Source organism: Manacus vitellinus, unplaced genomic scaffold (assembly GCF_001715985.3).
Source record: "Manacus vitellinus isolate BGI_N305 unplaced genomic scaffold, ASM171598v3 scaffold_5_pilon, whole genome shotgun sequence".
Taxonomy (NCBI): domain Eukaryota; kingdom Metazoa; phylum Chordata; class Aves; order Passeriformes; family Pipridae; genus Manacus; species Manacus vitellinus.
Genome location: NW_021940682.1, coordinates 20,537,897 through 20,562,076, shown reverse-complemented (window position 1 = coordinate 20,562,076; position 24,180 = coordinate 20,537,897). Strand labels below are relative to the sequence as shown.

General features: G+C 36.1%; 1 protein-coding gene across 10 annotated transcripts in view; it reads right to left on the bottom strand.

The window, feature by feature from the left end:
* Positions 1–24,180, bottom strand: part of ANKS1B (ankyrin repeat and sterile alpha motif domain containing 1B) — a 414,231-nt gene that overhangs the window by 123,300 nt on the left and 266,751 nt on the right. The gene's annotated exons all lie outside the window — the stretch shown is intronic.

The following is a 24,180-nucleotide window of genomic DNA, read 5'->3' as shown; positions in this document are numbered from 1 at the left end:
TGGTTATTTGCACATAATCAATATGTACTATACATTTGGATAAACACAGTGTCACAGACTTCTATGCAAACAGATCATGAAGCAGCAAAACTTAATTTGTTGAATTTGATACTGTGCATAAAAAATATTTGTAACCTTTAAAACTGTTAATTTAACATGAAGCCTTAAATCATAACATAAGCCCAAGTGGATATGCTCCATCAACCCAACAGTATGGCATTAGACCTGCAGTCAGTGAAGTGGTCTGTGCAGAGATCACTTAACCTCCACTGAAACCACTTCCTATTGCTGGGTAGTTGCTAGAAACAGGAAGAAACCTGAGTGACAAAAGCAACCTTCAAAATTGGAGATGTGCTAATATTTTCCTAATCAACAACAAATGAATAACATGATAGTGCTTTGAGAAGGAGCTGTGAATTCCCTCAGAAGAAATCTATTTATGATGTGCTCCACAGGAAGGAGAAAAGTTTGAACTTTGGGGATGATGGCCCACAGCGGAGCTTTCATGTGGTTTCTTTGTGAAACTGTGAGGAGACTGCTCTCCCTCAAGTCTACTAAACACAAAGAATTGCAAGGTGGAACAGCTGGATTAGTAGTAGTTAAAACCAATCTGTATGAGTAATTTTTACTGCAGCGCTTGCAATTTTAAAATTCATATTTCAAGTAGATGACTGAGGATGGCCTGAGAGACACAGTAACGCAGGAAGAATAGGAGACATGGTATCAGGTATCTCATACAGGTGGAACCTTTTGGCATTAAAAGGTAAAGAGAGACACAGAGGGCAGTGGAATGCACTGCAAAGATTGCACGTATTAATGGACTAAATAATTAAAATTAATATTAACTGTTGTGAAATGTGAAAACCAATTATTTCTATAAATTCAGGGTTGTTCTGTAATTCATTCTCATGGTTCAGCAATGGGCATGAACAATAATATGAAAAGCTGCCAATAGGTTAGTTCTCATTCACCCTGGCTTCTCCAAGAGAAGACAGAAAGATAATATGAAAGGCAATGAGTCTGTGGAAATAAGGAAATGGTTTCAGAGAAAAACTGGTCTTTGCTCACTAACAGCAAAACTCTGATTCTCTCTTGATGTTTTCTTACAGTCCTGACATAACTCAGACAAAAAGGGGGAGCCTGTTCTTACCTTTCATATAGTCATAGGTGAATGAGGTTACCAAGAATTGAAGGCACAGGGTATCTTGAAGGGAATCCTACTTTTATTCCCTGAATAAAGTCCAGCCACACTATGCTGGGTGCATGGTAAGCAGGCATATGCCACTTCAGACTGGCATGCTGGCAGAAAAGCACAGTCTGGTCACAAATCTGAGTATCATTCTCTAAGGAGCAAAAAAATATGTACATTACAACAACTTGAATGTCTTAAAATACAGATACCTATCTCTGGATGATAGCAGGAAGGAATAGAATATTGTTGCTTGTATTTTTGTTTCTAGTGAGAGAAGCCAATCAGGAAGTGTTACAGGAGTTCGGAGGAATTTGCCTTCTGGAGGGCACAGATTCCTCCAGAAGGTTCTCAGAGCTTTTTAGTCTCAAAAAGCAGAACCAGGATAGTCATGGAATATCATATGTTGCAGAAGAAAGGACTGTTATTCATATTTAAAGAAAATCCTTTTACACCATTGCTTTTTTTCTTTTTCTTACCACTTTTACAGAGGACAAAAGTGTTCTGCTTCTGTGCTAATTCAGATTTGATATACAATGCACTTGACCAGGGACATTGACAACTTGGCTAAGTGTTTTGCTAACTGTCTTCATTTTTCAAAAAACCAATCCGAGGAGATTATTTTCTCTTTCTATCTTACTTTCTTCTGCAGTATTTGTTTTGGCTGTTATTGATCCCCCTTTTTTTTCAGTACTGTTTTGATATGCTGAGCATGTAAACTCCATGAAAAGTCAAAGGTGTTCACATTCTATTGTTGCTTACTCTCTTCCCTTTCCTTATTCTCCTGGACTTTTGCAATTCAGAGTATCTTCATGATTCATTGCATAAAAGGAGGAAGACGTTGCCTCAGTCTTCTGTTATTCCAAAAGTTCAGTTGCTATTGCAGCTGACCTCTCTCCTGGCCTCTTTCTGTTGTTGTAATGTCTTCTCACTCTCAGCTGTAACATCTTGAAAAAAAATGAAAGGTATGAGGAGATTAGCAGTGATATTGTGTACTCCATTTCTCATCAAGTTTTAGATATGCAATGTAAAAGACAAACTGGTAGTGAAGCAACACTAATTCAGATCCTCTGAGGACTTCAACCTTAGTATTGATAAATCACCTCTAAGGAAATGCTCCTACTTGGAGGACCAAATAAGAGTACAGCAGTAGATAATTCAAACCTGCACGCTCAGTCCTAATCCAAAGGGTCCCATTTGCACTGGCTAGCATCAGTTACAGAAGACGTGGAAGACCTCTTGGCCTCACAAGCTTTAGCTATCACTATTAATAAATTCAGCAAACAAAAGTCAAACTAGGTAAACCAGTACAGGGAGAAAATCTTGCCAATGTGAAGTGGTCACCTAAGCAATTACAGATTGAAAAACTAGATAGGCAACTATTCCAGTGCTATGATCTAAACATGTTGATCAATTCATTAATAGTAGATAGGCTACAAATAAAGAATTTAGTTGCTTTCTAGGAAACTGATTCAATGTTTTCTGTTTCTTCTTTGGAATTACTCACATTCTGCAAGGCACTTATCTTTTACAGTAACAATCAGATTCCATTTTTACTCTGGGGGCTAGCATAATTCTTACACCAGAAGTGAATATCAAAAACCAGCAGCTTCTTAAAGTAAAACGTAAAACTAAGAAATGGTCTATAAAGGATACTGTGATTGACTTATGCATGTGGTTGGCAGAGACTTTAGTGAAAAAATACATCATGTCCGGGATGCTGTCTGCTAAAATTATAAAATATGGTATCTATTCCCACAAAAAACACATACCCCTAAGAGCTTTAAAAAGTGACATTAAAAAGCAAAATACCTTGTCTGGTGTCTTCATTTTTTTGACAGTTCTCTGTTTCACTCATAGTAAGCTCTCCTGCAGGTCCAGAGAGGCGCTTTCCCTTCCAGGGGTGCTCTTTCTCTTGATCACCATTTTGAATGCTTTCTGTAATACCTGCCCTCCCCTCATTATACAGGAGATTGTTCTTTGGTGCTGTTCAATAACATGGTAGGCTCTGCAAATGCAAAAAACTTCACAATCTATTCCAAATCATTTAGGAAGAAGCAGATGTATCACCCTACCACAACGATTCATTTGTTTTCCAATCTCAGGAAGAGAGGGTTTAGTATTTGGTCCCATCACTCCTTGTTGCTGTGAACAACTTCTGAATGATACCTGGAATGCTTGGAGTAATCAAAATGAGAAGTTGCAAGTGTTTCTTAATGTTTCTCCAAGATGCAAGAGCCAGTGCATCTTCTGGTTGCCTGCGGATTTTATCAAATTCAGTTTATACAGTAATTACTGACATGTAAACAGGTCTTTTGGTCAAAAGGAACCAATCTCACTTAGAAATACTTATAATACAGGTTGCAGAACCCAGCTAAGTAATTAGAATAAATTCATTAAGCCTCAAGAGGCAAGCATTTGCCTCCTCTTGGCTCAGGAAGGACCTGTTGGTGTAAACCATCCAGATGCAAGAAGAGTCATATCATCCTGGAACTACTACTATGACAAAGGAGAGTGAACTGGGGCAGAGTATGAACAAAAGCTAAAGTCTGGGACTACAGCTTCATATTTTCCTGCTGTTTTTCTCTAAGTTCTTTTGGGAAAATAGTCCTTTTTGTGCAGTAAGGAAAGAAAGAATTATAGTTCTCATAAAAACAAATACACACTGCTGCAAATCTAATTTGCCCATTGCACCCAAGAGTAAAAGATCAGTGATGTGGATTTGATTAGCTGCTGTATATATGCTCAAAATTCTTTTTAAATTCCTGTAGAATGGGACTTGTGACTGTGTTCCACGGTATTTTTTATGATACACACAGATTACTTGGCTAGGTTGCTCAAAAGTTGGCTTTATCTCTCAATAAAAATGCAATAAGGCTGAATGAAAGAGAATGAGGTATAAGCTGGTCTTTTACCTGCCATCTCAGTCACCAAGTTTTGTCAAGGCTCCAACAGAAGGGCTTGCATCAATTTGTAAAGCAAGGCAAGAGAAGCAAACAAGCAACCCACTGAACAAGACTAAATCACAACTTGCCTTTAAATCAATCAGCAATGCCCATTAGCGAGCTTGAAGCCTGCAGAGAAAAGCTGCTCACCCCAGCAAGGATAGCTCTGTTTATGGCTAAACTGCTCAGTGGAACAGAGCCAGGGAGTGAGCCCAGGCACCACACTGCTGATCATACATGTTAATTAACTGATAGCCTTCACCCTGGGATGGCCAATTAGCACTCTCTGCAACACAGTTCACATGACAGCCTGCTCAAGGGACCATTCTCAGTAGTTCGTTCGGACATGATCACTGGTGCTTTTGGAAGTAAGAAGGAGATTTTTGCTGAACAGATATGATTCAGGTCATGCCACTTAATTTCAGAGCCCAGAAACAGTCCCTAACCATGTTCAGTTTGCAATCTAACTCAGCCTCTTTATCACTAGTTCTCTCAAAAAATCTTTCTTTAAATAATCTCTAACTTTACCAGTACCTACCTTATCCTAAGTCCATCAGCCCAGAATGGCCTTGATGGCTTTCTAAAATCTATACATTGTTTCATCATACATAGGACTTAACTGCTTTTCCTAAATACTTAAAAAGCTCATATGCTCTGCTAGTTTGCCAGTGTTCTTACGGCAGATGAAAATAGAAAGGAAGAACATTGAAGCTTAAAAGTTGTAAATACTCTTGATAACAAAAAGTGTCAACCAGAGGATTTCCATAAACCACCATCATGAAAGCTGCAGAAATATCGAACAGTACTACATTTTTTGGAGTCCGTATCAATTTTAATGTTCAGAAATACCTCCACAGCTATGGGATATATGGCCTTTTCCTGAGTAGAAGTATTTTGCTCCAGAAATAAGATAAGTTGCTTTCAAATATTTTTAGATTAAACTTCCTGATCTCTTAATTACCCCCCCAAATCTAAACTCCACATCAAAAAGCATACAGATTCTGACTCCTCTGGCTGTTGCCTGCTTCTGTTAGTGGCTAAGAACATTTCTGTGCTCAACATATATGATGTGTTTGATACAGTGGAAACTTGACTACAAGAAGCTACTGGATCACTTCAAGATGATTATAAGAATGGTCAGAACCATTCTGAAATGCTTCCTGCCCCACCCTCCAAATGAGCCAGAGAATTGCCACACCACTGAGACTTGGTGATTCGTGAAGCTCATAAGTTTTCTGGCATATTACTCAACACTCAGTCACTGCTATGATGCAAACACTGCTCTCATCCCCAACCACTGCAGAAGAGATCACTATCCAGAGGTAAAGGAAATTTTTCAACAGTAAATATCTCAGAAACATGGAATCTTCATATTAGCGTAAATTTATTCCTCATCATGCAGTCACCTCTGAACAGGAGAGGTGAAAAACACGATCTCATAATAAAACAACAGTTTAGCACGTGATAATTAGTCATGGAAGGTACCTATATCCTTCCACTGACCTTGGAGAATGCCTACAAAGTAATAAGGATAATTAACTAATATGCTTATATCAAAGAGCAAAATTACCAAAAAAATCTATCTACACTGTCATGAATTTAAATATTAGAATAACTAACAAATATATTTCTTTGTTAATAATAAACACATTTCATCCAACATAGCTTAATTTCTCATATTTGCAACTGAAAAAGAACTAGATGGCAAGAATGTGTATTTTGTGGGAAGTGTCAGCTTTCCGTCATCAAGCATAGTCTGCTCAACTCAATGTGTAGAAAGCTATAAAATGAATTTACAGAAATATAGTCAAGCCAAACCAAACAATAACAAAATCCCCAGGCTTCATACTCAACTATTAAAAGAGCTAGATTGTCACACACCAGGAAAGATAAGTCATAGTGAGATATCCTAGAAATGATTCTTCAGCAAAAAAATGTTCCTATATCATCACCTATATCCTAACGAGGTAACCTGCTACATCTATGCACCAGTGCTCTTCAGTAAAGGGATCTTCGTTATATCCAGATTTTGACATAAGGGATAAAGGAGAACAGAAGCTTGTGTGGAGACCTAATAGCAAACTTCCAGTATCTGAAGGAGGCCTACAGGGAAGCCAGAGAGGGACTCTTCGTCAGGAACTGTAGTGATAGGACAAGGAGTAATGGGTACACATTGAAAGAGGGGAAATTTAGGTCAGAATATTAGGAGGAAATTCTTTACTATGAGAGTGGTGAGGCACTGGAACAGGTTATCCGGAGAGGTTGCGGATAACCCAACCCTGCAAGTGCTCAAGGCCAGGTTGGATAAAGCCTTGAGCAATGTGGTGTACTGGGATGTGTGCCCGCCCATGGCAGGGGTGGCTGGGACTAGATGATCTTTAAGGTCCATTTCAACCCCTTAACCCCTATGATTCCATGATTCTATGATATAAGCAAGTAGATTACTATATCCAAACCTATGAATTTGTTGAAAGATCTAAATAATCTCAAATCAAATAAAAAATTACTGATATATTGTAAACTATATAAACAACAAGATTGTTACATTCTGGAGGATTTTAATAATAAAAGGAGTCACTAGTCACATGCCATTGTTATATTGCATTCAGCTACCTCTACGCTTCTGGTGAGGGCCCAAAGCACATCCCTTCTGGTGCCTGTGGCATCAGGGAGGCCCCCAGACACCGCCATCAGGAAGCCCTACATGACAAGCCTGGCACCATGTCTGACTCCAGTCCCCACACCCTGCCTGATCCTGACACCCACCCGTGGGCCGACATCCCAGGGCAGCCTCAACCTGTTCCCTTCCCCAGGAAGGTGCCCAATGCCTAGGGTTGCCCTGGTTCCCCCTCTGGCTGTCCTGCTCCTGGTTGGGGTAGTGGGATGGGGCTAGGCTGCCACACCCTGCCGTGCTGCCCAGAGGAGCCTCCAGTATTGTAGGACCCCGCCATTTCTGGACTCTTGCTAATTCTTGTTGTACCTTCATCTATTCTCAAAATCCATTCCGTTCCAGCACCAATGGCAAAACATTCTTTTAAATGTTCCACAAAGTGACTCCATAAAAGAGACGATGGAGCTCTATGGTATGCGTTACACGTCAGCTTAGTTCAGCTTTGAAATACTACAGTTTTAAAAAACAGTGCTCGAGACTTCCGTTGGTATCTTACCAGGGAAGTTGAGTCATTTCTGGCTCAGGCACTGCCAGTCATAGGGAAAGAGGCTGTAGCTGCAACGGAGGGGGCTGCCTGCACCCACACCATCCCACCTGCCAGGCACATCTGACTGCTGAAGTGCTGCAGCACAGTCAGTGTGGTATCAGGTTCCCCCTCTATATTCCTGCCCTACCATGAGACAGGCAAATACCCCCAACGGAAACAAGTCACAGGCTGAGATGTACTTAAGCACCAACTGAACAGCTGCCCAGACGTGTGACCTCAGCCTGTGCTGATGTACCCAGGTAGCACAGCTACTGAAAGCATCACATCTGTGGTACCAGGAGTTTCAACAGATATCCCCTTGGATAAAATTTGGGATGGAACAATTAATTGGTAAAGGATAAACCAGCTTCCATGGGATAAGCCAGGATATATGAGACCTCTGAAATGACATCTTCGCACTTCAGTGCAGGCAAACAGAGCCACCCCGTCAGTGCAGGACAGCAGGAAGAGTCTGTTTTGCTTGCTTTTTATCCAATCAAATGGAAATAAAATTAAAATCACTCATAACAAAATACGGATATAAATAATTTTTCTTCTAGAGTGGATAGAAACACTGATTATGAGTCAGAAAGTCACTGTGACAAGCACTATGCAGATAACAGAGTGATCCCCGCTCTGAGGAGTTTACAATGTTAATGTAGTAATGTCTACAGAGTAAGCAACAGAAAAAGTAGCAGACTTTAATTTACAGTTGATGTCAAAATGAGAAAGCAATCCTAAAACCTGGATATCATAGAATGTGAGATCACTGAAAAGCAGAGCAAAATTGTTGGAAACAAAATAATAATAGAAGATATATAACAGCAAATACCTAGATTATTCTCACTCATACTTTTTATCAACTCTTAAAGTAATTTTTCAAAATCATGTATAGTAATAAAGTAAAACACAGTAATAAGGGCAGGCAGGCTGCCAGATAGTATTTACAACACAAATCAAAGGGGTATGCTGCAGTACACATTAAAATTTAAACGTTTCATCTGCTGCTTGTATGACAGTATTGTGAGGAAGACAGAAAAGGAAAACTTTTGTCACTAATTAAAACTCCTCATTGAGATCCAAGTCGTTAGAATTTTATATAAGTGTTCTTATAGAAAGACAGTAATCAAGATGAGTTTCAGTATAACTGAAACAAAAAGAACTGGGAGTTAAATATACACATTTGTCATTGCAGATAGCACAGGAAATTTTTAAGGTGGTCTAATGCATGTATATACCTTCTGATACCAGGGTATAAAAACCGTGCTGAGGTCACAAATGCTCCCACCTTTTCTGGAATACTAGGATACAATGCAATGAGCAGAAAAATAGAGGAAGAAGCAAAAAAAAAAATCTTTTTTCAAGCAGCTCTTCAATGCTAGTAGGTGTATGCCAAAAGGGTACCTGGAAATTTCTGAATGTGTGCTCTAGTGCCTGGAGACACTTTCTGAACACTGTTTAATTTATTAGATCGACATAGCTATGGAATTCATTGTTCTAAGGTCACAACTAATTTGGTAATGTACCATAAGCCAGAGAGGTTATGTCTGTTGCTTGCTTGTTACTGGCAGCTAGTACAAATCCACCAGGAATAATGGACACTTACATGGAATTTAAGAGGTAGTATCCTGTGCAGTCCTGATGGAAATGCATGTAATAATGCCTTTGCAAACCACGTGTGAAATCAGAATTCTAATCAAAAACAATCTTCAAAGTTTTCTGTCTCTTTCTGTCATAAATTTTCTTTGTGTTAAGAACCACTAAGAAAATTTAAAAGCTGATTTGTGACATTTTATATGTTCTCCTGAGAAACAACATACCATGAGAGGTTAGTCTTGAAATAAAGCTCCCAATCATAAACAATATTTAAGACATAATAGAAATATTCTTTTGAAATACCAGGAGAAAAGAAATATACTTACAGGCTTCTGAGTTCAAAAATTCTGGCAATGCCAATTATGAACCATATGAAAAGTTTTTCATGCCACAATGACTGACCTCTCTGTTCTTTACCTTGAGGAGTAAGATAAACTTGAGATGTCTAAATGTTGGCAGAAGATCATTTTGTTTTCACATAAATGTTGTAGATCGTGAATAATGGTATTCTCTAAGTACGTACTCTTCCTTTGTTTAAGGTATGGCTTGTGGTCAGAACTGAACCTCAGTAGTCTTGTAGTAGTGCTAGTAGTGTTGCTTAGAAAAGAAAAAACAAATAATGCTCCTTGCTAGATCTTCACACCCACATTGCCTTAGTATTTGTTACAATGATTTCATGGTTAAGTCAAGAAACATCAGTCGAAATAATTGAAAAGCAAGCTTCCATTAGTTGTTAACTCATGAATTTCTGGGGTTTAATCATAAAGACTGAGTAGTTTTTTTGTATTTCAAAGGCATGTCTGCTCCAACTTCACTCTGGTAAAAATAAATATTGCAAATCCCCACATTTCTGTACTGGCTACTGGGTGCTTAATTACATTTTACTACAAAGAGAGTTAATTTGTCTTCATAGAGACATTTCTATCTGTGTTCACAATACAGCAATATATGCTGTACTGTTATATCTTGTTCTAGTCTTATGTCTTATGTTCTGGTCTTATGTCTTTCTGACAGAGAATGACAGAAGTCACAAGAGTATTTCAACACATGAATCACAACCCGTTGCACATTTGATCTTCTATTTACCTGGCATTTTTAGGCAAGCTTTCTGGAGCTTAGAAAGCATTTACATCACACCTTTACAATACTTCTGATACGGATGACTGGCTATGGCAAGATAAAAGAATAAATACGAGCTTTAGAAAAAGTGTATCAGAAAAAGATGGAACTTTCTGCATCTGCAAGTCAAATCAGTGTTCTTCAAAAAATGCCATAGCCCTCTTCAGACTGGTTTACTCTTCTTGATGACTGTCTTTTGGTTGTTGCAATCTTTTTAGATCTTTGTGTACAGGGAAATACCTCTACTTCTAGTCTTGTTCAATGACTGAAGTAGATCTCCATTCTACACATACCATGAAAAGAAGTAAGAAGATTATTCTGGTAAAGTGGGGTAGCAATCCACTTAAAATTCCCTGCATAGGTTGTGTGGCATAGCACTAGATGAAAACAGCTGATAAATAGATGGTCTGCACCTTTATATTTAATAACAATGCATGGCTGATTTTACAAGCTTTCTTAACAGTTAAAAAAATCCCCCATCATCTGCAGAAAGTATTCACAAGTTCTGGAGACGATGATCATGTTAATTGTGGGAGTGCTGTTAAATCCTAGATACAAACCAGCATAAACATAAGCTCAGAAAAGCACATCCAAGCACAAATTAGCACTGATTTTGTTGTACACACTTTCTGTAAAATGGACAATCTCATGTGAGACATGCATTTAAGAACTTGAAAGGGTAGAAGAAATGTAAGAACTTATGAAATGTCCTTGTCTTTTGCTTCCTACTTTTTGTGACATTCAATCCAGGGGCTTTTTGAAAGACTGATTTGTGACTACTCAATATTTAAACTGGAAAACTAATGTCAGATGAATTGTAATTGTCAGTAGTACATGATATGAGCTCTCATTTCAGGTCTGATGACAGTCTGTGTTGCATTGTGGGTCTGACAATAATTTCTAATGTCTCAGCAGAGCTATTGTCAATAGGCTTATATTTGTTGCATATGAGATTACATGTCCACCAGAAATAAATATAAGACCACATATACTAAATTAGTTTAAAAAACACTAATTACCAGAATTGGTTTTCTGGTGTGCAGACTGGGAATTTATCATATCTGTTCTGTTGTATTTTCTGTATTATTCTCCAGAATATTCTGAAATTCATTCATTAGCATATTAGGAAAATCCAAACACAGCTGAAACAAACTGAATTCTGTAGTCAATGGAAATATTTGTAGTTACCTAGCATTAATAACATGTACTATGTTAGCAATAATAACCAACTGTGTAACAGCAGAAATGAAAAAAAAAAAAAGACAGAAAAACCCTTTTTTTTTTATTTAATATAGAAAATCCTGCACCTTTTGTAGAACAGCAACTCATTCTAAACTTTCTCGAAAGGCCAAGACTTGTAGTAATGAGTAACACTTTTTACTAGACCAGATGGACACATCTGGGAGATACAGGTGTTGGGGAAACAGCTGAGAATATGCAAGGTGCATTTCTCAAGTTGTATATCTCAGGCTATTTGAGAAAAAAAGTAGTTGGTATTTGTGAAATAGAGGAATTGCAACGGGAAAAGGTGATAACTCTAAGCTGATTTTAATAAAAATATGAATGGCTGAAGTGGGCCATAGCAGAGCTCTAGAGAAGATTTTTTAAACAAATATCCTACTTAAGCAATGGCCTATACAAAAAGAAAGTCCCCTGGCTGCATAGTTGCTCATGTCCTATTGTCACATTCCACCTTAGATGATAAAATGTTTTAAATGCAATGACCGTACTCATTTAAAATTCTACTTAGATTGATGATACCTCATTTAAAATGTAATTAAAAGTCCACTCTGATTACAGTACAAGATTACAAGTTCATGAAGGTAATTTTGAAGGCTAAAGTAAAACACAGCTCTAGGAGTTTAGATAAATTCTAGCAGTTAGATAAATACTAATTACTTACCAATGGAATTTCACATTAGTAAAGTCTCATACCTCGGTCTCATTTGACCAAGGCTATTTTACCCTTAGTCAAGAAATACGGTATTAGTGCTACTATTCAAAATATAACTAAATCTTGGGATTTTGACATACTCAGAATAGTTAGGAAAACAACACAAGAAAAAAAAAAAGAGCACAGAATTGCCATGCACTAACATTCTTGGTCCCTGTTAGAAGAGCACCAGACCCACCTAGTGGAATTTTCCTTTATTACAATGACTCTAAAATGCCATCTTGTAATCAGTATGGCAATATATGCTGCTTGGTGGGAAAGTTAATATGTGTTATCACCACTAAATCACACAAGTTAAGGCTGGCGAGATTCCAACTAGGTTTCTGCCCTGTACTCCTGTCACACAGGGCTGTCACTTTATTGCACGCCGGTTTTCACCTACTTCAAACGTATCAAAGGATGATGTTTACACTGCTCATTTAGAGACCTTTTCTTCAAACTTTTCATATGTTGTGAATATTTTTTCCTGTAATTAATTTAAATGTGTCTTTTTAATGTAATCTTACTTTTTAAAAAATTGAATACACTACTCTGACAACTTTCTAGTTTTAAACTTCAAACCTATAAAGTTCTGTCACATCCCTCCTGTAGCTGATAGTGGTATTGGCAACAGTATTAAATTCTTTTACTGATATCTTTTAATTGGACTTTTTCAACTAGCTTGTGAACCTTTTTTGTCTTCTCTCAATTCCCTGAAGCACGCTTTAGTATCTTTCTGGTGATATGTGCAAAACGGCACTAAAATGATGCACAGAAATATCAAGAGCACTCTACAATATGTTTTTCATAACATGCCTTTTTATAACTGTAAGAACCTATTCAAACTAATTTGCATTTTAAACTAATCTCAGGGATACGGGCAGGAGTTGGTGATTCTGTATGTATGGCTCCTCTGTTTTCAGCACATAGGAAAGCATAATTAAATCAGGTTTGTGCTATTTGAATGGGATTTATCTTTCCTGAATAAGAATCACAGGTCCTGGATAGAATAAGGGAATTTAAAAAGGGAATAGGAAAATCTGTTTCATATGGGATTATTCTAGACCTTTTCAGGAAAATGGCATCTCTGAAAAATGAGGTTATTTCCTTTAGCTATTCTTTCTATATAAAACTAAGAGTATGGATTTAAAAAGACATGGCAAAAGTTGTTCTCTTTTGTGATTCAAACGACATAGAAGTAAGAGATATATAGTTGCAGGACTGAAAAGAACCCAGAAGTATGACACACGATGTTCCTAAAGAGTAGGCATCATTTAGCACTCTGGAAGATCCAGTGGTTGTTAATCATAAAACATGTTGGTATACAATGGTGTGGTACAATAACCTTCTCAGAACATATCAAGACTTTCCAGTATGTTTCTACAATTGAGAACAGGTTTCTAGGGGAAACAGGTTTCATCTCAGAACTTTTGATACTGGGACTATTATTATTTTTAATTATTATTTTTCTTGGATATCATATTTTTAAGTCAATAATTTCTATTGCATTTTCTCACATACAAAGCCATGTACAGATTTAGAGTGATATTTGTCTTACAGCATAAAAAATGTCCACAACAGAGACCTCAGTACTCATGTAAAGGTTCCTTTAATTAACAGAGAAAAATAGGCACCTTTAAGGCATGACTCATTTGATGTAACTGAAGCATTTGCTTTAGGATGAGATGAATCATATCAGAGAAATGACTGCATATCTTCAATGATTATAGCAAGAAACTTGACATGTATCTCCTATGACTGAGATGTAAATATGAATTTCACTGATATAGCCAGCAACTGAAATTTTATTCCTTCATAGATCCCTCTTTTGCTAAAATAGAATATAACATGTTCATCACAGGTCAAAGAAAACACTAATGATTTCTTTCCTGTTGTCTGCAATTTCAAGTGATCATCTAGCTAAATGAAATAAACTTTCAAGATTTTCCAAATTTCAAAATTTTTTTTCAGAACTGTGATTCTGTTACAAAAACCACTGTCTCTTTCTTGAGCCAACTCATTTTAGCAGAAATAAAATAATCTGGAAAGTTTCCAGTATATCCATGACTGCATACTGCAGGACCAATCGTTGCAAAGAACTTAAAAATTAACACATATATATGAAAAGTATAAGCTTTTCCAACAATGCAATGTCTTGCTCCCTTCACCCACTTAATGAGTGGAATACATAAAATGATTAATTAATATAATGCACAGATGAAATATATAGTTATGAATTTTGCCCAACATTGTCCTTTATTTGGTAAAACTTTGTAAAGAAATGCTTCAAACTCTTTTCAGAAACTTGAAGCATTTTAGGAATAGTTGGTTAGGCAATGTACTCTAAAATACTGACAGTGTAACTGAGGTTCCTTCTGTTTATCCATGAGGAGAGAAACTGGTTGAGTTAAAGTTCTGTGAGAATGTCATTAGTCTTGGGTTTTATTGCTCATGCTGTAATACCATATGAAGACTGGTAAAAGAAAAGTTTTAAGAAATAAAAGCCAGGGGAGGGATGACATAAGCAAAATAAACACAACACAAGAAGCAGATCAGGATAAGTATATACTAAATTACATCATCCTATTAAATGATTGTGTAATGCTTGGGTTTTTATATTGCTTTTTATATAGCTTCACATATCGACTGAACACCTTACAGTACTCTACTGCTACAGTCAGTTGAGTACATGCATTTAAAACATTCTCAAAAGCCTCATGGCAAGTAATGCACTGAACAAGCATGCTGGGTTACTAAAATATCAATAAGTTTTAAGAGGAGACACAGAAGAACTCCAAAACTTTACAGACACACGCAAACTCTGACACATGTACCACCAAACCAAATTTTCAGCTGCTGGCAAGACAGCTTTGGTCAAAGTACTGAAGGTATTAGGCCTCTAGATACATCCCAGAATGTACATTGCACTGACCAGTGTTTATTCTTTATGTACCAGGACAACTTACTTTCAGCATGTCAGCTAAACAGGTTAGGAATTCAGGTGAGAAACTCATAGTGAGAGCAAACAAAGCTCCAAAATGCTTTAATGGAAACTGCCCTTGAGATAAAAGGGATAAAGCAAAAAACAAGATGTACAATGAAAATAATTGATTTCACACAGTATTTTTCAAAGCCAAGTGTCAGCTAGCTTCTGAAATAAATAAAGCATGCTACTACTTATTACTTTACTGGTTGCATGTAGAAACTGACTGTAGGTATCAGTAAAACTCATCTGTCTTACAATTCAATAAAATGATTTGTTATACAGAGATAGAGATTTTGGCAGATACCTGGAAAGGTTTTCTGTTTGTTTGGGTTTTTTGGTTTTGTTTTTCATTTGGTTTGGGTTTTTTGTGTGTTTTTGTTTATTTGCTTGTTTTTTCTTTTTTTTTTTACTTTGAAGACATAAGGAGGACATGACAAAGATTGAAACCGAGTACAAGATTTCAGATAATCAGAATTATGTTGGCTGTGATTCTGATGATAGATTTCTGCAGTATCAGTAAACACATTTCTGATTCTCTTATTCATTTCAATTTACCTTGACATTTTCACATCAGAAGATTTATATTTCAGACCTTCTGAGTATATTTAGTGTCTTTATAATTGCTACATGCAGAGTCAAACAAAATAAGTGAGTTTTCAGGACCAAATAAAATTCTTCATTCTCCTATTAAGGGGTCTGTGCTTAATTATGAGCAATATCTTCCTTGATTTCTATAGAAAACATCCAGTAGCTCATTCCATACTTACACAGAAAAAAAATAATTAGGATAACACAAACAAATGGGATACTAAAATGCTGTTGCTTATGGAAATATAACAAATTGTCAGCAATAAACACAAAATCTCAGTCATTTTGCTTAACAGCACGTCCTGCAAAACAGTGAGGGGGTTTTATCCTGGACACATTGGAATAATCTGTGTTAAATCCCTGGGGAAATGCAGAGGAGATAGTAGCCAGATTGCTTCTCTTCCTTATCTGAATTCCAGCAGCCATTAGAAATCTTGTGGTGAAAGGCTGAAGTACGTTATAGCAAAATCCACAAGAAAATATTTTGCCGAGAACCTCAGCTTAAATGAAACATCTCCAAAGAATCTTTTTTAAACTCTTAAACTCTTTCTTACATCAATGTATTCTTGACACAAATCTTCTTATCTGAAACAATTATCCAATGTTTTATTTCTTCTATAATACATTACATGTATTATCTTTCCCATTTCTGTAAATCATCATTTGATATCCATAATATTATACTGTTTATTAATAACACCATAAAATACGGAGAGAAACTATACTTTTGATCAGGTGCTTGCTATCAAACTTTGAGGATGATTCTCTGATGCAAAGGGTCAGCAAGCTGATTTGACTAAAGGAAAACAGAAAAAACCTAATTGTGAAAATAATTTTGAATATTTGAAACTCTCTATGTATCTGTGTAGTCATTTGCTTTCATTTTAGATAGACATAAAATAAGGACATAGATAGACATAAAATAATATTTTTTCTGTTTTTAATGACACAGATACTCTGTGTTTGTTTCTTCATTATGTATTTCTAGTCATTCTTGCTAAGCCCACTGGCATCTAGTGGCACTTGTTTCCCACTCTTGACATCTCATCCTTGCATATAACTCCCTCATTTACAACCAAATCGCCTTAATTCTCAGTCTCCTCTTTCCCATGCTTCAGTTCTAGCAAATTTCCAAAGCCAAGCCCTCTATATGGTTAGAGGCATATTAAACTTCTGTAATTTTTTTTTCTATCACATTGTCACATCTTATACCTCTGATTCCCAAGGAACCAGAAATTAAGAAAAAAAACTGTTCACAGATCAGAGCAGATAACCCAAGATAATGAATTTTTTTTGGTGGATGTCATCTACTAGTGCTCCTGTGTACTTTACTATTAAAAGCAGGTAAGAAGAATTATTTCTCCTTGCAAATTGTTGCTCAGCTTCAACTAAAGGAGCAGCATAGATCTATCACTTTTCTTTAATAATGTAAATTTATGAACTAGTCCGGTGTTTTGCCATCCATCCTCCTCGGCTATGGCTTTGATACTTATCTATTGCTTATATAAATCTTACATAAATTTAACTCATAAGACAGGAAGCACAATCTACCCTGCATTTGGTTATGTTCACTGAAAGCACAGTAGAACCATATTGCGTGTGGGAACACAAATGTCTTAAATACTTAGCTCTGCATAATTCTTCCTCTTGTGCTTCATGTGTGCATGTGACTGCGTATGCATTTCTTTGTAGCTTACTGAAGGGGAAAGTATTTTAAAGAAAGACATATGACTTTTCAAGTAGATCATGCATGTGAAGAGGAGATGAGGAAAAAAATCCTTTTGATGATAGAGACTGAAAGACAGCCATTAGCAGCTCGTCTGCAACTTCCCAAGAGGGTTATTATTCAATTCATTCCTTTAAATGGCATCATGAAGTCCAGACCCTGAGAAAATCACAATGGCCAGGTGCTTGGGCTGATGCCTCCGGAGTGATAAAAAATGCTATTTGGAAAACCGATATATGTCCTTTACTGATCAGTGTGTTCATATAACCTGAATGACTCAGACAGGTTCTGATCCAGCTTTCAACACACAAACAAAAGAATAACTAAGGTATATTTACATTTTTTCCAGTAGCTTCTGTCATTAGTGCATTTGAATCAGGTGCTTAGTTCATCAATGAAAAAAATCACAGATAAAACATTGCAATAGATTTTGAAACTGACTTTCTGTTTTAAACCCCATAAAATTAGAAAGAGCTCTCATTTTCTATTAACAAAGACATTCACAATAGCTATGTTGTAATTCATTATCTGAATAACATTTTGAATATCATTGCACAAAGAAATGAGTTTAACTGCATTTTCTCAAATTCTTTTTCAAATTATAGTAGTGAATTCAAATCCGTACAAATACTACTTTTGGATGAATACTGCATGCTTTAAAATAAGCAATGAATAAGAAAGTACAAACCCAGGTAGGAATATAAATCAGGAGTTAAATCTACTTAACCTTGCAATGTCTTGATCATTACGAAAGGGATCACAAATACCTGCCAATAAGTAGGATGTAAACATTGGGGCTGCCATTATAACTGTAGATAATGGTATGTAATTTTGAAATAATACAGACTGAATATGACACGTTTCTTAGCAGCATCAGCTACTTGAATTTTGAATTGTCCTTTATGAAAAGTGACCGAAATCTTAATCCTTTGAAAGTTAAAACCAGTGAAAGACAAAAATCCTTGAAGATGACTTTAAGGACACAAGTCCTTTTGGCTGTAGGCTGCAATAGAACCTTTTATATTTAAGTAAATACTTCTCTTCCCCTCATCTTTAATATGTTGAAAAACGTTGACCTTACTTCTATTAATAATCTTGGTATAATACTTTTCAGTCTTTTTTTAAATCCAGGACCATATCTGTATGATACAAATGCAGTGGACTGCAGAGATATCCAAGCTAGCTCTGAACAATGTGAGATGGGAGAATCAAGGAAAAGACCCAGGACAATGCTGCTGTCCTATTTCTGGCACATTAATCACACTGATAGGTCTATATGGCACAGCACTGCATTGGCTCTTACGCCCGAGAATGGTAACAAAATGTGCTTTACAGGGAAAATATTTCTAAAATGTTTTTGATCTTCAATATCTTTAAAGCTAAAATGACTGCCATTCAGTCCCCTTTAACTATTAAAATCAGTTGAGCACAGAAGACAAATTTGATACATTCTTGGGAATTTTAATTGGAAATATTGACTCCTCATAATATCCTATAGAGCAATGTAGAAGGAGAAAAAAAAGATTTTTAAACATTTAAAAGAAAAATGATTTCTCCTTTGCACACTGCTGAACAGGAGATTTACTTGAAAAACACAGTATTCTTTTAAAAGCATTAAATAGTACTGCAGTCCTTGAAAACATTATGTAATAAATTCTGCAGCATTATTTCTTTACAAAAAAGGGATACTTCTTTATAATTTTATATCACTTCCAATTTCTTCAAAGTAAAGACAGAAGTATTGCTTTACAATGGTAACACAATTATGTTCTTGTTTGCTTTTATCTATCATCAACTTGAATTATTTTATATTGACCTTCAATCAACACAATCTGTTTTAAAATGCCATAGGCTAAAACTGTGAGAGGTAGGTTTTGTGGGCAGAAAATGCAAACATTTGAAACAAGCCATTTATTCCAGCACAAGTATCACAAATATTGTCTAGGAAATAAAATACTCATAATGAAAACATTTTAGAGCAACTATCTTTTACTACAGTCCTAAGACTGCACATTTCAGAGGCCAAATTCAAAAATAGGATGTGTGTAAAATTTCTAAATTAATATCAGCTTAAAAAAAATATAATAGAAATCCAATTTTTTTGCTGGCTCAACACTGAAAAGGTTAAACTGGTAAAATATAACTCTTTATTCAAGGCTCTTCTAAGCTACTGAAGGCAGAACAAGTTGTTGCCTAGGACAACAAAATATTTAGTGACTATTTTATCTGTTTTTGTAGAGAACTTGTGGGCTGGCAGAAGAGGTTATTTTGCAGTGGTTTTAAAGGAAATAAGAAGTCTATTGTACTCCCTGGAAAGGAGACCACATTCTAAAACTTGAAATATGAACCTTCTGATAGAACACTGAGATTTTAGACAGAAAATCAAATGATAAGGCAATTTATTTGCTCTCTGAATGGAGGGAGATTTCGTTAGGATATTTCAGAGTCAGTACGTTCTCTGGTAATTGGCAGGGCAGGTTGCTTTACAATGTAAGATAATTTTTTTATTAAATCAATCATTTGTGCTTTTTACTGTGTTACAGGACAAGAAAATGATCCTGCAGGTGGAATACAATAGGTGCTAAAATTGCTCAGCTTTGATTATTAGTACTAAAAATGGCTGCCAATCACTACCTGATTATAATTTGTTTGAAGAGATCGTGGAGGGGAGAGAAGGAAAGAAATAAAAGAGAAAAGGAGAGGGGGACAGCTCTGGTTTTAAGAATTCTAAAGTAAATATTTGCCTCCGAAAAGAGGGAAAAGTGATTGTTAAAAAATCGTATCATTTTGATAGGACTAAAATCCTTGTATTTAGAAATAAATGCAGGATATCAGAAACATTAAAAAATCTGCAAAATTCAATGGCTAGATGTACAGATCAAACATGGTTATTTTACTATCATTTTTAAATCAGGAAACAGTATTATTTTGTTATTGCCATAGCATAAGGAAATAACAGAATTAGGAAAATTACTTCAAAGTACTTTTATCATGTCTTCTATTTAAATAACCTCTAGTGCAAAATGACACTAGATGGATTACAAAAGAATCGTTATACTACCAAAAAACTGTCATTACATTGTTCACAGAGCAAATGTTTCCTCTTTCTCCCTTTCTTTACCATGTTGCATTGTAAACTGAATAAAACACTGTATTTGAACTAAAAGATTTGTTTTTCCTCCCACTGCTCTGGAGTCTGAGTACTGCCATGATCCAAGGTGGGAGTGGGAAGAGGTAAACAGTAGATGGTTAAAAAAATTGCCATGGTTTATGTCATCTGCTGCAAGGAACAGTACAGAGGAAAGAGAATGATGTACTGAAAAAGTATTTTCATTAGCATAACGAACAGATGGAAGTTTACATATCAAATCACTCAAAGGCTATAAGATCACTACCTATGCAAAATGTTAAACATGTTATGAAGTTAAAATATTGGCACATGGATTTGTTGAGGATACAAGCTTTCAATGAGATTTCTAGAAACAGCCACTGCAATACTACAAAATAACAACGATTTCTAAATTATAAGTAACATCCATAGTACTTTAGGAACTGAGTGACTAATGGAGCTGCTATCAGTATTCAAAGCAGAAAAGAATCTGACTGCAGAATAATTTTCAAATGCAAGATTCAAAGGAAAAAATCCACTATATGATTACAATTGATAAGTATTTAATTATTGCAAAAGAAACAAAGATATACAGTACTTAAACCCTTTTGAGATCTCTGTGAAAGCCCTGGATGAAAAAAAATCTACACAACTATTGTGTATGGGCAAAAAAAATGCTGTTTGTATAACACCTCATAACTTTTTTTGTACACGCAATGAACCTACTGATTCAATTTAAAATGGAAAAAAGTATTTTGGACAATTATCCTTTGTATTTGCAACCATAGGAGCTAATACATATTAATATAACTTCATTTGTTGCATTGTTCTACTAATGCAGGAGCAACTGAACAAATCCCTATACATGTCTTACCTCACGAAGAAATAATGTGTCATGATGAAAGCTATTCAGTTCCATACTGATCTTCAGAGTTTTTGATGTGAAACATATGAAAAACTACCTTGTTGTCAAAAGAATGCTTAATATTTGGTCCTATATTTATATTAATTAGGATAGTTTTGCAAACAGATGAGCCAAAGAATTTGAATGGATACCGAAGGTGTCCTTCATATTTCCTCAAACCAATCAAGGTCATGCACTAACCATTTCAAAATTGTAGTTATTGAATACAAAAATCACCACAAATGTAGCAGAAAAGGTTTTCTTAAATGTCTTAGTGCATCTCATAAATAGACTACTACTTTACTAATGAGTGAGAAGACCCAAAGTTCAGTCGGCCTGGCAGAGAATTTTAAAGATTCCCGTAAAACTTTCAAACACTAGAAATTTTTTATCTTCAGTAAAACAGGCACATTTTATTTTTACAAGATGTCAAAGGCATTCTCAAGCATTTCAGAATGTGCTTGAGAATCTTTGAAATTTAGAAACTTTGAAATACAAGACTTCTGGTTTTGCACCAGTACATCAACATGGTTGTCTTGAAAGAAGTGTTGGTTCACATAAATTATCTTCCAGTACCTTATCGAGTACTCTAGGAATATGGTCCTGAATGTCTGGAAAGAGTGAACAAAGAAAAAGTCCTACAGACGGTTTTCTACACTCAACAACTATAGAAGATATTTTTAATTATCTAACAACTTGAGATCCCACAGCTTATTGCTAATGCAGCTTCATGGTCTTGAAAGCTCTCCTGATCATCAAATATGTTGGAGCCATTTAGAAAGCAACTACAGGAAGAGCTATGGGCATCTTTATCAGTCAGGAGTATCCCCGGGAGATCAGAAAGGACTGTGACTCCAAGCACTCTTAGTTCTTTTCAGTGATATGACATCTAGCAAGAGGCTCTGAGGTAGAGAGGCAAAAGAACAGGAATTGTAATTCTGCAGTCACAGTGTCTGAGAATATGTTATTGAGATGTAATGTTTCATTCCTTTCCAAAAACTGCAGAGTGGCATGCTTGGGAAATTAAGTAACAACAAGAGAAGAAGAGTCACAGAGTAATTTTTCAAACAGAATCTGAAGGACAGCCCTCCTAAGAAAAAGGCATCTTTTCATGCTATATAGCATGGGAAATTAAGCTGTCAAGTGAGCACTGTACAAAATCCATCCAATTGGTGTGTACTACCCAGTAAAATTGTGGAGTTACTATCTGGAGTTACTACTTGTTGGAGTAGATGAGAGGGCTGCAAAGCGAGAGACTAACCTGATCAAGGAATCTGAATGCAGTACGTGGTTCATATTAAAGTTCTTTAAGCAGAGACTGTAAGATGTATGGATGTGGTAGGTGTATTAGTCAGCTAAGGCCTCATGAGAGCTTTGGGAACTAAGCTGGACACAGTGGTTTCCATTAGACCTATAGGCTCAAGCTACATATGTATACAAAAAGAACTCTGACCTTGAAATTAGACATGTATCACTGGCACTCTGCAACTGTACTGGAGCTGTAAAGAGAAGGACCAGATAGATACAGAACAAGGATTTCTGGAAGTATGAAATTGCTAAATGAAGTAAGACTCTTTGGTTTACAAATCAGATGATTGAAAGGAGAAATTATAAAAGTATGTAAAATGAACCACAGCACAGAAAAAATAAACAGAGAAGGAATTCAAGGATGAATTTGCTGAACTGCTAGCAATGATGTATAACTTTTCCCTTAAAAACTTGTTATCTGAGGACTGAAGAGTGACAAAATTGATGCCAATTTTTGAAAACAGTTTCATGGAAGATTCATGGAAATACTAGCCTGTCTCAGGCAAAACAGGAATGTGAAAATGCACACATGGATAAATACAACCAGGAAGAGTTAAAGTGACTGCATGTAAGGATACCTCATATCTCAAGAACCTATTGTTGTTCTTTAAAACAGTCAAAAATATGTAGAGAATCTGCTTGTTTACATGAATTTTTAAAGTCTTCTGATGAAGCCACTCTTAAAAGGCTTTTAAGAAAAAAAAAAACCACAAAACAGCAGTTATGACATTAAGCCATAAGAAGAGGTTGTGCCATGGAGAAATAGCTGGTTAAACCAGGAAACTGCAGGAGAAAATGCAGTTTTCAAAGTGGAAGAAGATTCCTAGTGAATTCCTGAAGAGATCTGTGAATGGACCTCTGCAGCTCAATGTATTTACACTTTCTGTAGGAAAGCAGACTAGCAGTAAGATCACAAAACTTGATGATGATAAGAGGTTGAAAAGTCAAGGACCAGCTGGGAAGAACTGGCCCAATTCCAAAAGTCCCTGAGCTGAAAACTATTATTAAAAGAATGCTATGCTGATAATATGCTTGTCCTATCCATGTAACCTTCCCTGGTCATTTGTTTATGATGATTTTTATAGCCACCACGGAGGATTAGGTAGATGGACTGATCTGCTTCACTAAGGCCATTTTTAGACTTTTTCATTCCTCCAGTACAAATTCTAGTGGGCTGTGGTGCAATAATCACGCAGCAGCTTTAAATAAAACTAAAGAACATATAATATATTGTGGATCTTGTCAGTGATGTTGTGCAGGGTCCAAAGTATTTAGCTATAAACTAATGGAAGGCAGCCCATTGGCAGCTAATTTCTCTCTTCTAGTATCTTTGCTCTGACCCTGAATGGCAATCATTACACCTTAAGGAAAACCAGGAATGCAAGTTGGGAGAGAGTATCAAGAACACTTCCCCAAAAGCTCAAAATCTGGACAGTAATTGAACCATTTGGTAAAGATTAATTTTACAGAAGACAAAGCCCGAATCATCCATATGAAAGAAGTATGCATGAAAAAAGAAGCTCACAGTGCAGGATGAACTAATTGAGAAGAAATGTAAACCAGGCCACTTCCATGTAACC